The 11,127-nt window shown below is 38.7% G+C and overlaps 1 long non-coding RNA gene across 1 annotated transcript; it reads left to right on the top strand.

The window, feature by feature from the left end:
• The first annotated feature begins 2,223 nt into the window (after nt 1–2,223).
• LOC142157811 (uncharacterized) lies at nt 2,224–9,613 on the top strand. Its single transcript, XR_012692647.1, has 4 exons — nt 2,224–2,280; nt 6,151–6,255; nt 7,961–8,090; nt 8,990–9,613. It is a non-coding gene; the product is annotated as an uncharacterized LOC142157811 (long non-coding RNA).
• Nucleotides 9,614–11,127: the final 1,514 nt, after the last annotated feature.

Here is an 11,127-nt window from a genome sequence, read left to right as displayed (position 1 = left end):
TACCCCTCCCACTAAAAATGGTGTGCATGTTGTAATAATTCAACAATCACTTTTAAATCTTTATGTACTATTTAATTTAAAAAATGTAGAGTATTACCTGGGACAGGCATTTTCATGGCCGTTACTGTGTAATCTTATTTTTTTCAGTTTGTGGTGTGTATATAAAAGAGACAGTAAAATGTTTATGTGGATGGCACAGGGAAAATGCCAGTATGTGAACTGGCATTGTGAAATGTATATAAGTGCTGAGGCATAGTACAGTGAGTAGCAGAGAGTGATGTGTAAGTGACAAAAGCTGGGGGAGAAAGAAGAGGAAGTGGCACTACCAGGCAAAGGAAATGTGTGCTTATAGGTGGGCAGCACTTTAGTTAATGCCAATGTGCCTCATATCATCCCATTCAGGGCCTTGTTTTGTGCACAAATGGAGCAGTTAAATCACAAAAATTTTTGGAGGTTGAGGTTAAAAATTGTGAATACAGTGGAAAATAGTTGTGAAGCAGATATCAAAATGACCCCCAACTATCTATATGGTAATAACAGCATTCCTGTCAAACTTACCTCTTTATAAGATTTATGTCATACATCCAACATGTTCTTTAGATTTTTCTCTAAGGCAAAATTAGGGAATAATGGAAAAAAAGCAATTTGTCTACCAAGTCCTAACACTCATTCCTAAACCTCCTCTTTTGTCCACAATTTTCCTTGGTGTGTTCCATACACAAAAGAGGAAATTAAAAATGTGTAAATGAACCATAATACACTGCAAATATTTTTTTTTTTTTAAATAGTGGGCCTGGTTATTTAAGGAGCGTAACTGGCGATACTTTGCGCACAATGCACATAATTACTCTGCACATGTCCGGAACTGGAACATATGTCACAGAATGCAGCAGTGTCCAAATCAATGAGCACAAAGGACCCTTGCAACAGATTTTATTTCAGGGATAGAAAAGTGTGATGAAGGGGCGGATACATGCAGACAATGTAAACAGTGCAGCTCCAGCTACCACATGCAGTCTCTTATGGTTTCAACCATAAGAGACTGCATGTGGTAGCTGGAGCTGCACTGTTTAGGGTGAGTGTTTTGTTGTTGAAAGAGGCAGCCTGATTAGGGCAGGACAATGCAGACATAGGAGAAAATAGTTGTTGTAGTGAAAATGAGAAGTGAGTTGTGTGAAGAGTATTTAGATGTCATTATCATGAGGTAAGGTGAGGTTGTGGTCGGAGAGTGAGAATGCTAAGTTGATGAAACTAGAGTTTGAGCAGTAGCAAGAGAAAACAATGTCAAGGAAGTGTTCATGATAGTGGGTGAGAGATGAGGTCCACTGGGACAGACCAAATGAGGAAATAAGTGAAAGGAGTTTAGTGGTAGAAGAGACAGTGGGCTTATCAATGGGAATGTTGAAATCATCTAGAATGAGAGTAGTGAGGTCAGATGATAGGAAGTACATGAGCCAGGCTGCAAAGTTGTAAAGAACTTGAAAAACTGGACCTTTGGGACGATAAATGACAACAAAACAAAGGTGAAAATTATAAAATAAACAAATAGTGTGGACTTCAAAGGAAGAGAATAAGAGTGAGTATTTAGAGTGCATGACTTGGAAGGTGCAACTTGAAGAGAGTAGAATGCCTACTCCACCACCTTGTCTGTGTCTGGGTTTAGAGTCATGGCTGAGGGAAAGTCCTCTGTAGGAGAAAGTTGCAGGGCAAGTAGTGTAAGAGGAGGTGAGCCAAGTTTCTGTACTGGCAAGGCGGTTGAGGGATTAAGAAATTAATAGATCATGAATGGATGCAAGTTTGTTACAATCAGATATGGCATTCCATCTTGGGGAGAGGGTCGCAGAGATATGTGGATAAGGTTGGAAGCATGGCAAATACGGGGTCGATGGAAAGGTTTGGGAAGGTGCAAGGAGAGTGAGCAGAGAGTGGGGATTCTACAGGGTCTATGATTAGGTGAGATGTCTATAATGTACAAGAAGACTACAAAATCTGCAGATTGCATCAGAGACAAGAAGGTACAAGGCCACATTGTGACGCAAGGTCATTAGCAACTATTTTCTATCACATCATTATTTACAAGTAACCCTTTCTTGGCCTAAATACATTGGTATACACTGTAGTCATAAATGGTAGGTCTACCATATTTGCAAAATATTAAAACTCTTTGCATTATGGTATACTTGTAGACTCAGTTGCATTGTTCTTGTTTTTTGCTTTCTTTATAGGATTCCCAAGGCTATTCCAGCTATAAAGAATAAGGGTTTTCATCATACTTTACATGTAAGTACCGTTTGGGATTTAAAAAGTAATTATTGAAGTAAATGGACATAAAAAAACCAAGGAAACCATTTCCTTTGCAATTTCTTGTATTAGTGTAAACAAACAAACAGCGAGAAACATAACCACATGTGCAAATTAGTCTATTATTTCTAAAAGCACGCTTGCCCCCTGGGCCAACATCAGTAGCAGTGTTTAGTGAACCCTGACTTCTGGTTACCCATGAAGAGGACTGCAACTGTGGTGAAGAATCAGAGGGAGGGCAATGAGAAAGCAGAGGGTGGAAGAGGAACAGAGGGTGGAAGGGCAACAGAGGGTGGAGGGGAAAGTGAGGGCAGTGGGGCAGCAGAGGGCAGTAGGGCAACAGAGGGCAGTGGAGCAGCAGAGGGCAGTAGGACTGGAGATGGCACTGGGACTGAAGTTGGTAATGGAGCAACCGGGTAAACTTGTGGAGGATAGTGAGGGCAATTGAGAGTAAACCTGGTCAGGATAAGGAGGGTAAAGTTGGAGAGAATAACAAGGGAAAACTTGGGGTATAGGGTCATAGGGAGAGAAAATTGGCAGAGGGGCAGGAATGAGATAATGTGCCATAGGGGGCAGAGAGGAAATATGTGTCATAGGGAAAGGATTGGTTTCATGTGTCATAGGGGCAGGAGAGGAAATATAAGGCATTGGGGCAGGAGGGCTAGTGGTGACATATTTTGCAATGAGGTTGGTGAGATGGGTCAGGGTAGAGTCAATATGTTGTAAAGTGTGAAGAAGATAGGTTAGGGTTGTGCTGATGTCATGGGTGGTGTTTTCTAGGAATTGATTTGACTGGAACAGTTTAAGGATGAAATCATGAATGTTGGAAGGCTGGCCACTGCCCCCTGCTTCTTCATCCATCTCTGTGTCTTCCACATCTAGAGTATCCTCCACTGGGTCCTCCTCTTCTTCCACTGTATCTGCAACTTCAACTAACATAGTGGATAGAAAAAAAAGAAACATAAACATCTATGTTTGACTCAATATCATCCACGTTTTTGCACCATATTAGTAGATTTCATAACTTTTTTTTTCAAATGAAAGTCGGTGCATATATATGGGTTCATCTTTCTACTAATTGTTCAAAATTATTGTAACATATACATTTAACAACCAGCATTTCTTTGTCTTGAGTGGAATTTTACCAAGGCATTGTCAAACATTGCACCAGCTAACCTCTCTTTCTGGCTGCTCTGAACTGAGCGTGCGCACATGTGGTCTTTTCAAAACAACCTACACTCACTTGATTGGCTTAAGTACCTGTCAGCCTGTCTATTTAAAGCACCTACCTCCTTACTATGGTTAACTGAGAACTAACGGAGACAGAATGTGTTTTACACGGGCACTCAGTGAATTAGCACTTGCTAATAAAACTTACATTTTATTGAAATCTTATTAAAAACAATTCCTATTATTATAAATTCTTAGCTGTAGCGAAATATTTAAAAACAATAACGTGTAAAGTGAAAAAAATAAAAAAATGTTTAAAATGGTGAAAAATGTATTAGTCAATCACAATGATATGTCTTGTGTTATGATGGTATATATATATATATATATATATATATATATATATATATATTGTCTTGTGATTCACTGTTGTCAGTCTGAATAAATATTCACAACAACATTTTTTGCCTTTTCTTTAATTTAATTAATCTTTGCAAATAATCTGTGCTTCACATTTTCTATTAATTACCATCAACAAATGTCAAAATATATTGTGTCAATTATTAAATCCACTTCTTATATCCCCATAATGAGCTAGTCCACAAGATAAAGACCAAACCCATACCAATTATTAAATTATAGATTTTCACTATCGTGTGTAAAGATGCTTATCAAAATTATTGTGCATAAATATGCATCATCACATATCTCTACCAATAAATGCTTCAAACTTTAAAACAGGGACTATATTGATTGCAATTACGCGGTTCCCGTTGTACCCTGGGCAGTGGCGCACGCAGGGGGGATTTCTGAGTCTCCAGAAACCCCCCCCTGCACTAACTAAGTGGCCGCTATAGCTGCACTGTCCTATACAGCAGCCGCGGCGCTGTCAAAGAAGCGTCCGCGGCGGTGCTGTAGTGTATACAGCACCGCCGCGGTCGCTTCTTAGACAGCACCACGGCTGCTGTATAGGACAGCGCTGAAGAAACGGAGCAGCAGCTCTCGCGGGGGGGTGTTTTTTTTTTTTGGGGTCAGGGGGGAAACCCCCCCCCCCCCAGACAATCCTCCGTTCGCCCCTGCTGGGGACTATTCATTTCCTATCATAGTGTCACCGATGTATCATTTGGTCTAAGGATTGCTTCTTCTAGAGTATAACTCTTTTCAAAATTGCACCTCCAGGCACTATAACGTATGTTTTTTTATTCACAGCTGATTTTAATCTCATGTCCTGACTGCCCTTATGACAGCCATATACTTGGTGTGTTTTTATGCCACTGATAATATGATTCGTATTCACGACTGTTGACATTCAAAACAAAACATTGTTAAAATAATCGGAGCTGCTATTACAGCAGCATTATTGTATCATTGTATACTTTGCACAATTGTGCCTGAGGTGACTTTGCATCCTTTTCTGCTTTAATGACTTTATAACCACTCCATCCCTGGTATTTTGTATATCAATATGCTCACTGGCTAGCTCTTTAAATTGTTAAACTATCTAAGCTAATATGGACATATGGATTTGTGCATAGCGAGGCGAATGCCGACACACGTTTCACTGCTCGCTTCTTCCAGGACAAAACCCAATGGTTTGTATTGAAATTTCTTTTATAGTACAGATCACTCCCCTCTGCTGATGTATAATTTTCATAGGCCAATAATCGTTTACCTTACTAAATAACCCACTTGCATGATTAACATAGTTTTCACCTTATAATGGAATCGGTTCATACACAAGATCCTCCATCTATCTCCTGATTGGATAGAAATCGGAGGGTGTAGAATTAACTTAAAATACCTATGCAGTTCAATTCCCTGTACAAGATATACTAATCGCGATAACAACTAAATAGATTAAGGCTGCATATAGCCGTACTGTCCCTATTCTTTGGAATTCCATAGCCCGCCTCACTCGACTCTCCCCCAACCTTCAATCCTTTAAACTTTCACTCAAAACTCACCTTTTCAAGCACTTCTTTTCTACCACCTCCTGAACATATTATCCATCACCTCCTCTTTCTTTGCCTGCCTTCTCCATTTTCTCCCAGATAGTCCTACTGTCTCTCACCTCCCTTCCCTCTAGAATGTAAGCTCTCACAGGCAGGGTCCTCTCTACTTTTTGTTCCATGTCTGTCTACTGTCTGACTCCCTTGTATATCCTGTCATGTAATTTGCTGTACTCCGCCTGAGTCCCCATAGAATTACTCACACTCATCTGCGCTACTTATGCCTATTACCTCATCTATGTGTTAATTGCTTCTGTATCCGGCGCTATGGAATCTGTGATGCCTTACTAAGAAATAAATAATAATGAAAGAGTAAACAAATGGGGGTGCTTCCATGGTGCATTAACTAGATATCAATTGTATTCATTAATACACAAAGATTTTGCACATATCACAGATCAATGAAAATGTAAGCATTTCATAATCACTTTTCAGTTTGCTCCTAATGTTTCTTCACAGAATTATTTTGCTAAATAAATCATAATAATAGTAACAATAATAATAATTATAATAATAATAATAATAATAATAAAGAAGCACTCTCCAAGAAGGAATCACATGGGAAGCCAAGGTCAGCAGCAATTCAGCATAACAGAGAGTCAGTCTGGGAATGAATACCTTTTGCTCTGATGCTGCTGCAGTGTCAGAATGAGCTTTTTATACTCTGCAGATTTGAATATGCCGCCTCCCAGCCACAATCATGTGACCGCCCGAACCAGGAAGCGCTAAATTCTACAGAGGCAGAGGAAATCAGCAACACAGGAGTTTGGAGCAGGTAATTTTTGTTACAGAAACTTACCTCAGCGATATCTCCCCTGACCCCCATTATTCACTATACTGTGTTCAATGCTAATCCCCATTCCAGACACTCAGCTCATTTGAATTTTTCAAATCAGACATTTGTAAGCATCACCCCTTGGCCAAGAGCATGTTCTCCCAAATCTACAGTGTCTTTCTTGCTACCGCCTTTCCCTCTCCAAGATTCCATGAAGCTGACTGGGAAAAAGATCTTGGTCCCCTCCAGGCGATGAGGCTTGGGAGGACATGAAAAGTTTCATATCAACCAAAATCAAAGAAACTTCTTACAAAATTTGTTATCACTGGTTCTATATTCCCACTCTACTTCATAGAATGTTTTCCTCCTTGTCACCCGATTACTGGTGGTGTTGTGGTAACATGCTCCACATTTGGCGAACTTGCCCTATAATCGCCCCCTTCTGGGATTTGGTCCACGGCTTCTTAAATATTTTATATTTTTACAAGCCAATATTTTTGAGGCTCCAGTTTCAAAGGACCCCTGAATATTCCTGCTGTGTCACCCTCTCCAAGATCTTGACAAATTTTCCAAGAAACTGACTGCTCACAAACCGCCAAGTCCCTTGTAGCCCTCAACTGGAAAAAAAGCCTTTGTCTTTTTCTGTTCCTTTTAAAGGAAATTTGACAAGTTGCAACCATAGAAGAGATTACCTACTACATTCATGACACGGGCCAAGTCTGGAGCCCATAGCTGTTCACAGAACATTACTCTCCCATGATTGCCTATGTGTGGTGAGTGGGCTAGCTGCATTTTGTTTGTTTCTGAGTATCCACACTAGACTACCTTTTGCTCCCTCCCACCTTTTTACTGACCCGACTGCCCTTCCCCACATCTGCCACTATTTGTGCAGTCTACTTTTTCAATAATGCTTGTAAAGTCCTAAAAATTGGTCATACATCATAATATATTAGGCTTGGACACAATATGGCAATTTCACCATACCATTTGCATTTCTCCTTGTCTGCACCATAGTCTTACTGTCATGTTTTTTGTATATTTTTGATTTGCCATTCAAAATAAAGAATTATAAAAAAAAAAAGTCTCATCAAGTTGCAAACATAACTGCAACAAAATTCTCCCGTGCCGAACTGTGGGTACTTACTGCTACAATGGACTGTTGTTCTGGTCCATTAGCTCAGTTCATCTCCATTGAGGAGAATAATTAGGCCTACAAGGCTGTCAATCTGTGTCTGCAATGCAGGTTAGGCTGTAGACACAGCATGATTCAACTACAACGCCGGCAGAGCAATTTGCAGAGGGGACAGCCAGAGCTCATCTCCGAAATCACTAAAATTCACAATTAAATTTTTTTTTTTAAATATTTTTCAAGCTAAGATTACTGTTAAATCTGGCCCATTACAAAGCAGTATGGCTTGTATTAACCTTCATTGGGCAAAATACAAGACCTTCTCTGTAATTGTGAAATATCAGAATCAGTATTGATTAATATAAACCTTTCAGGTCAAGTCCATATGAAAGTGGTGTAGACGTTTATTTGGCCGCTGATGGTCCATGTTTGGTATTGGATATTTCAAAATGCAACCTGTCATTATCTGGATGTCTCTATATATGTGTGAGGCAGAGATAACCTTTATAAATAAACTTATGGATAATATTTCTTCCAATGGAATGTCTACGCCAATGTCCCTGGGAAAATCTGCAGGCAAGGGAGGAGGCCCAGGCGGATGACAGAGAGCAGTCCCTGGTGATAGAGGAGCAGACCTTGGAGGAAGAGGCCTTGAAGGAGACCTTTGTGGAGGAGGCAGGGGCATCCCAGGGCCATGCACAAGAATGTACGTATCTTGATGTTATAATGTAGTCTAATATGAAGTATTTTGTTTTGCAGCATAAAAGTGTAATCCTAGGAAAACCTTTCTTTCCTAAATGTGACTTTTCATAGGCCAGCGCAAAGTTTGCCATTCCACAAGTGTCTGATATCATGGGCCCTATAAGTGTTGGTTACAAAGCAATTCCCTCTCTACCCCCCAAAATATCTGCATGTACCTCCAAAAAGTAGTAGTCATCTGGCTAATACTTTGTTCAGCATAACATCAACCTTTGTAGAGAGTTTCACTCTATGTACAACTTCTGAAGTCGGCTAAGCTTGGAAAATATGTACAAAGTACACCCACAGAGCAAAGATATGTTTCAAAAATGTGATAAGATTGTGATGGTAAAATTAATTTTTTTCTTTTTTTTCAACTGAGGAAGTAATCCCCCCTGCCTAATTTGCCATCCCTTCCACACATTACGTTTGCTTTGCATTCCTTAATGAATGAGACCCAGTATGTTTTCCTTTGTATTCAATTGTCAAGGTATTAAGAAGTGGCAAAAGTATGTTGCTTTTTCTCCCAATACATTGATAGTATTATAGCTGCTTACTCATCACAGACATTACCCAATATTCAGCATATATGTATTATTAACCACACTTTCCCATATTTTGTACTGTTACTTTTTAAAAAAAAAATCAAAAATACAATTGTAATTATTCTGCAACATTTTCAGCAAGTTGATTTTGTAATATTTTTTACTTGTGGTGTCATGATTTTTATGTTATGTTTTCTTGATATGAAAATCCCCCCTCAAATACCTAAACATTACAAAGACTCAATATGTAATACTGTAATTCTGCAAAACATGTTTTTTTTAAATGTGTTTTTCCCTACATGAATCTCACAACAACCTACAGAATACAGAAAGTCACATTACTCAGCCGAGACACGTAATGACATTTAATGCAGATGTTTGCTGCAATTACATTTTCCCCTCACCAAAGTGCTATTATATTTCACAAGATGAAGCACTATATGACAGTTGTGGTGCATTTGACAAATAATCTATTTGGAGACAGCTGTATATTTTTTCAAGATGAAATGTTTTGTGATATCAATAGAAAATAGACACAAGAATGATACAAAGAAGAGAAATGAAATGATGAAATGCAAGTGCAAAGTGAACAAAATGTATCATATTTGAAAGCTACAAAACAAATGTGCTTGATAACAAAAGCTTCAGTAATTGAATTGAAATCTTACGGTATGGTTTTATGTTTCAAGCACATCTTTGATATGGGAGTTGGACATATTTCCTATTCTTGAAGTTGTATGTACCTTTTTACCTTTTGTTTATGAACTTTCACAACCGACACAGTAAGTCATTAATTACTTGTTCATGTGTCTATATAAAATAAGTGTGGATTGACATTGGCACCTATTGTGTGTAAACTAAACCTACGCCTATATATCAGTAGATCTATGTACCCATAAGTTTCATTGTTAGATACAAGCAGGGTCCAGGGAGCAAAGCTGAGGAGGTGCCATTTTCCCCTGAACCAAAGCATACCACACTCGCACAACACCTGCATGGCTCATGGAAGGAAGCCACAACCATAGAGGCTGCTGTCGCCCGGCTCCCTGTAACTGACGTGACCTAATGACGTCAAACTGCTTTCACTGCAGAAGAGCCGAGAGGAGCCAGAAAGTAGAAGAGGCAGAGACACTCTAAGGCAGTGATGGCTAACCTGTGACACTCCATGTGTTGTGAAACTACAAGCCCTAGCATGCTTTGACAGCTATCAACTAGTTATCTACTGGCAAAGCATTTTGGGGCTTGTAGTAACACCTGGAGTGTCACAGGTTAGCCATCACTTCTCTAAGGTGAGTTAACTACTGCGGTGATAGGGAAAGGCAAGGGCGGTAGGAAAAAGTTATCTATTTACTGTTCCAGGATAGGGGTGTGGAAATGACATCTACAGAAACCTAAGAGAAATTTGACTGAATAGCCTGCATTCCCACGGACCACATTTGTAACATATGTAATAGTTTCACGTGCAGCCCATAAAATTTTGTTATCTGTTTTTTGTTTTCGTTTTTAGTAATTTAGCAGTAGTCTAACTTTTTATTGTTATATAAATTTAATAAAAGATCCTTTTTTGATTATTTTGTTGAAGTGAAGCCATTTTCTTTTTAATGAATTCTGACAGATATTAAATGATATTTAATTCAAATGTTTCTTACATGTAGTTCTTTCTAGTATATTACATTATTAAAATATATAATACACAACCAGGTGCTATCCTTTCCTGTTAATTTCTGTGTATATAAAAAATTGGCCCAGGTGGTGTATGTTAAATTATTGAACCTTATATATTTTTGAAATTGTCAGCTTGAGTGCCTTGGTACATTATGGGCCTGATTCAGGAAGGTAAAGCAAACAAAATTGGAAAACCCATGTTGCATTGGAGGGGGATTTAAATTTAAAATGTAATGGTAGATTTACAATTGGGGTAGGGCATGTCCTAGATCAACTTTAAATTTCAGTGTACAAATAAGTTATCAGGTATTTGTGTGCTACATGAAAATACAGACAGGTTTTAACTTATGTGCAAAATGAACAACTAATTTGTACCAATTGGTACAAATTAGTTGTTCATTTGCCTAGCATAGGTTTTTTGAATGATTTATATTTAATAGGACTAAAAGAATGGAAACATTAGTCCCCACCCAAACAATCTGTCATGTGTCAAGAGGGGCTGGGGTTTGGAAAGAACAGGAGATTTTATTTAATGCAGGATATTGGGCATGTTCTACAACATTCCTAAAGATAAAAAAAAATCATACAGTCAACCTAATCTTTCTTTTTTATTGTTGTCCTAATTCTGTAATGGATTATGCAGATAGCAAAGTATGCTGTTTAGTGTGTGAATGAATGAATCAGATGGTTGGTTTGAGTGATTGGGTGTTATGGACAGGCTCTTGACCTTTTTGTGATGTGTATGTAAGTATATGTATTAATGCAACTAACTTGTAGTCAGTTGGTCACTTTACT

The sequence above is a fragment of the Mixophyes fleayi genome, chromosome 5 (genome assembly GCF_038048845.1).
Source record: "Mixophyes fleayi isolate aMixFle1 chromosome 5, aMixFle1.hap1, whole genome shotgun sequence".
Classification (NCBI taxonomy): Eukaryota; Metazoa; Chordata; class Amphibia; order Anura; family Limnodynastidae; genus Mixophyes; species Mixophyes fleayi.
The sequence above is the reverse complement of the archived record's forward strand: the minus strand, read 5'-3'. Positions and strand labels throughout refer to the sequence as shown.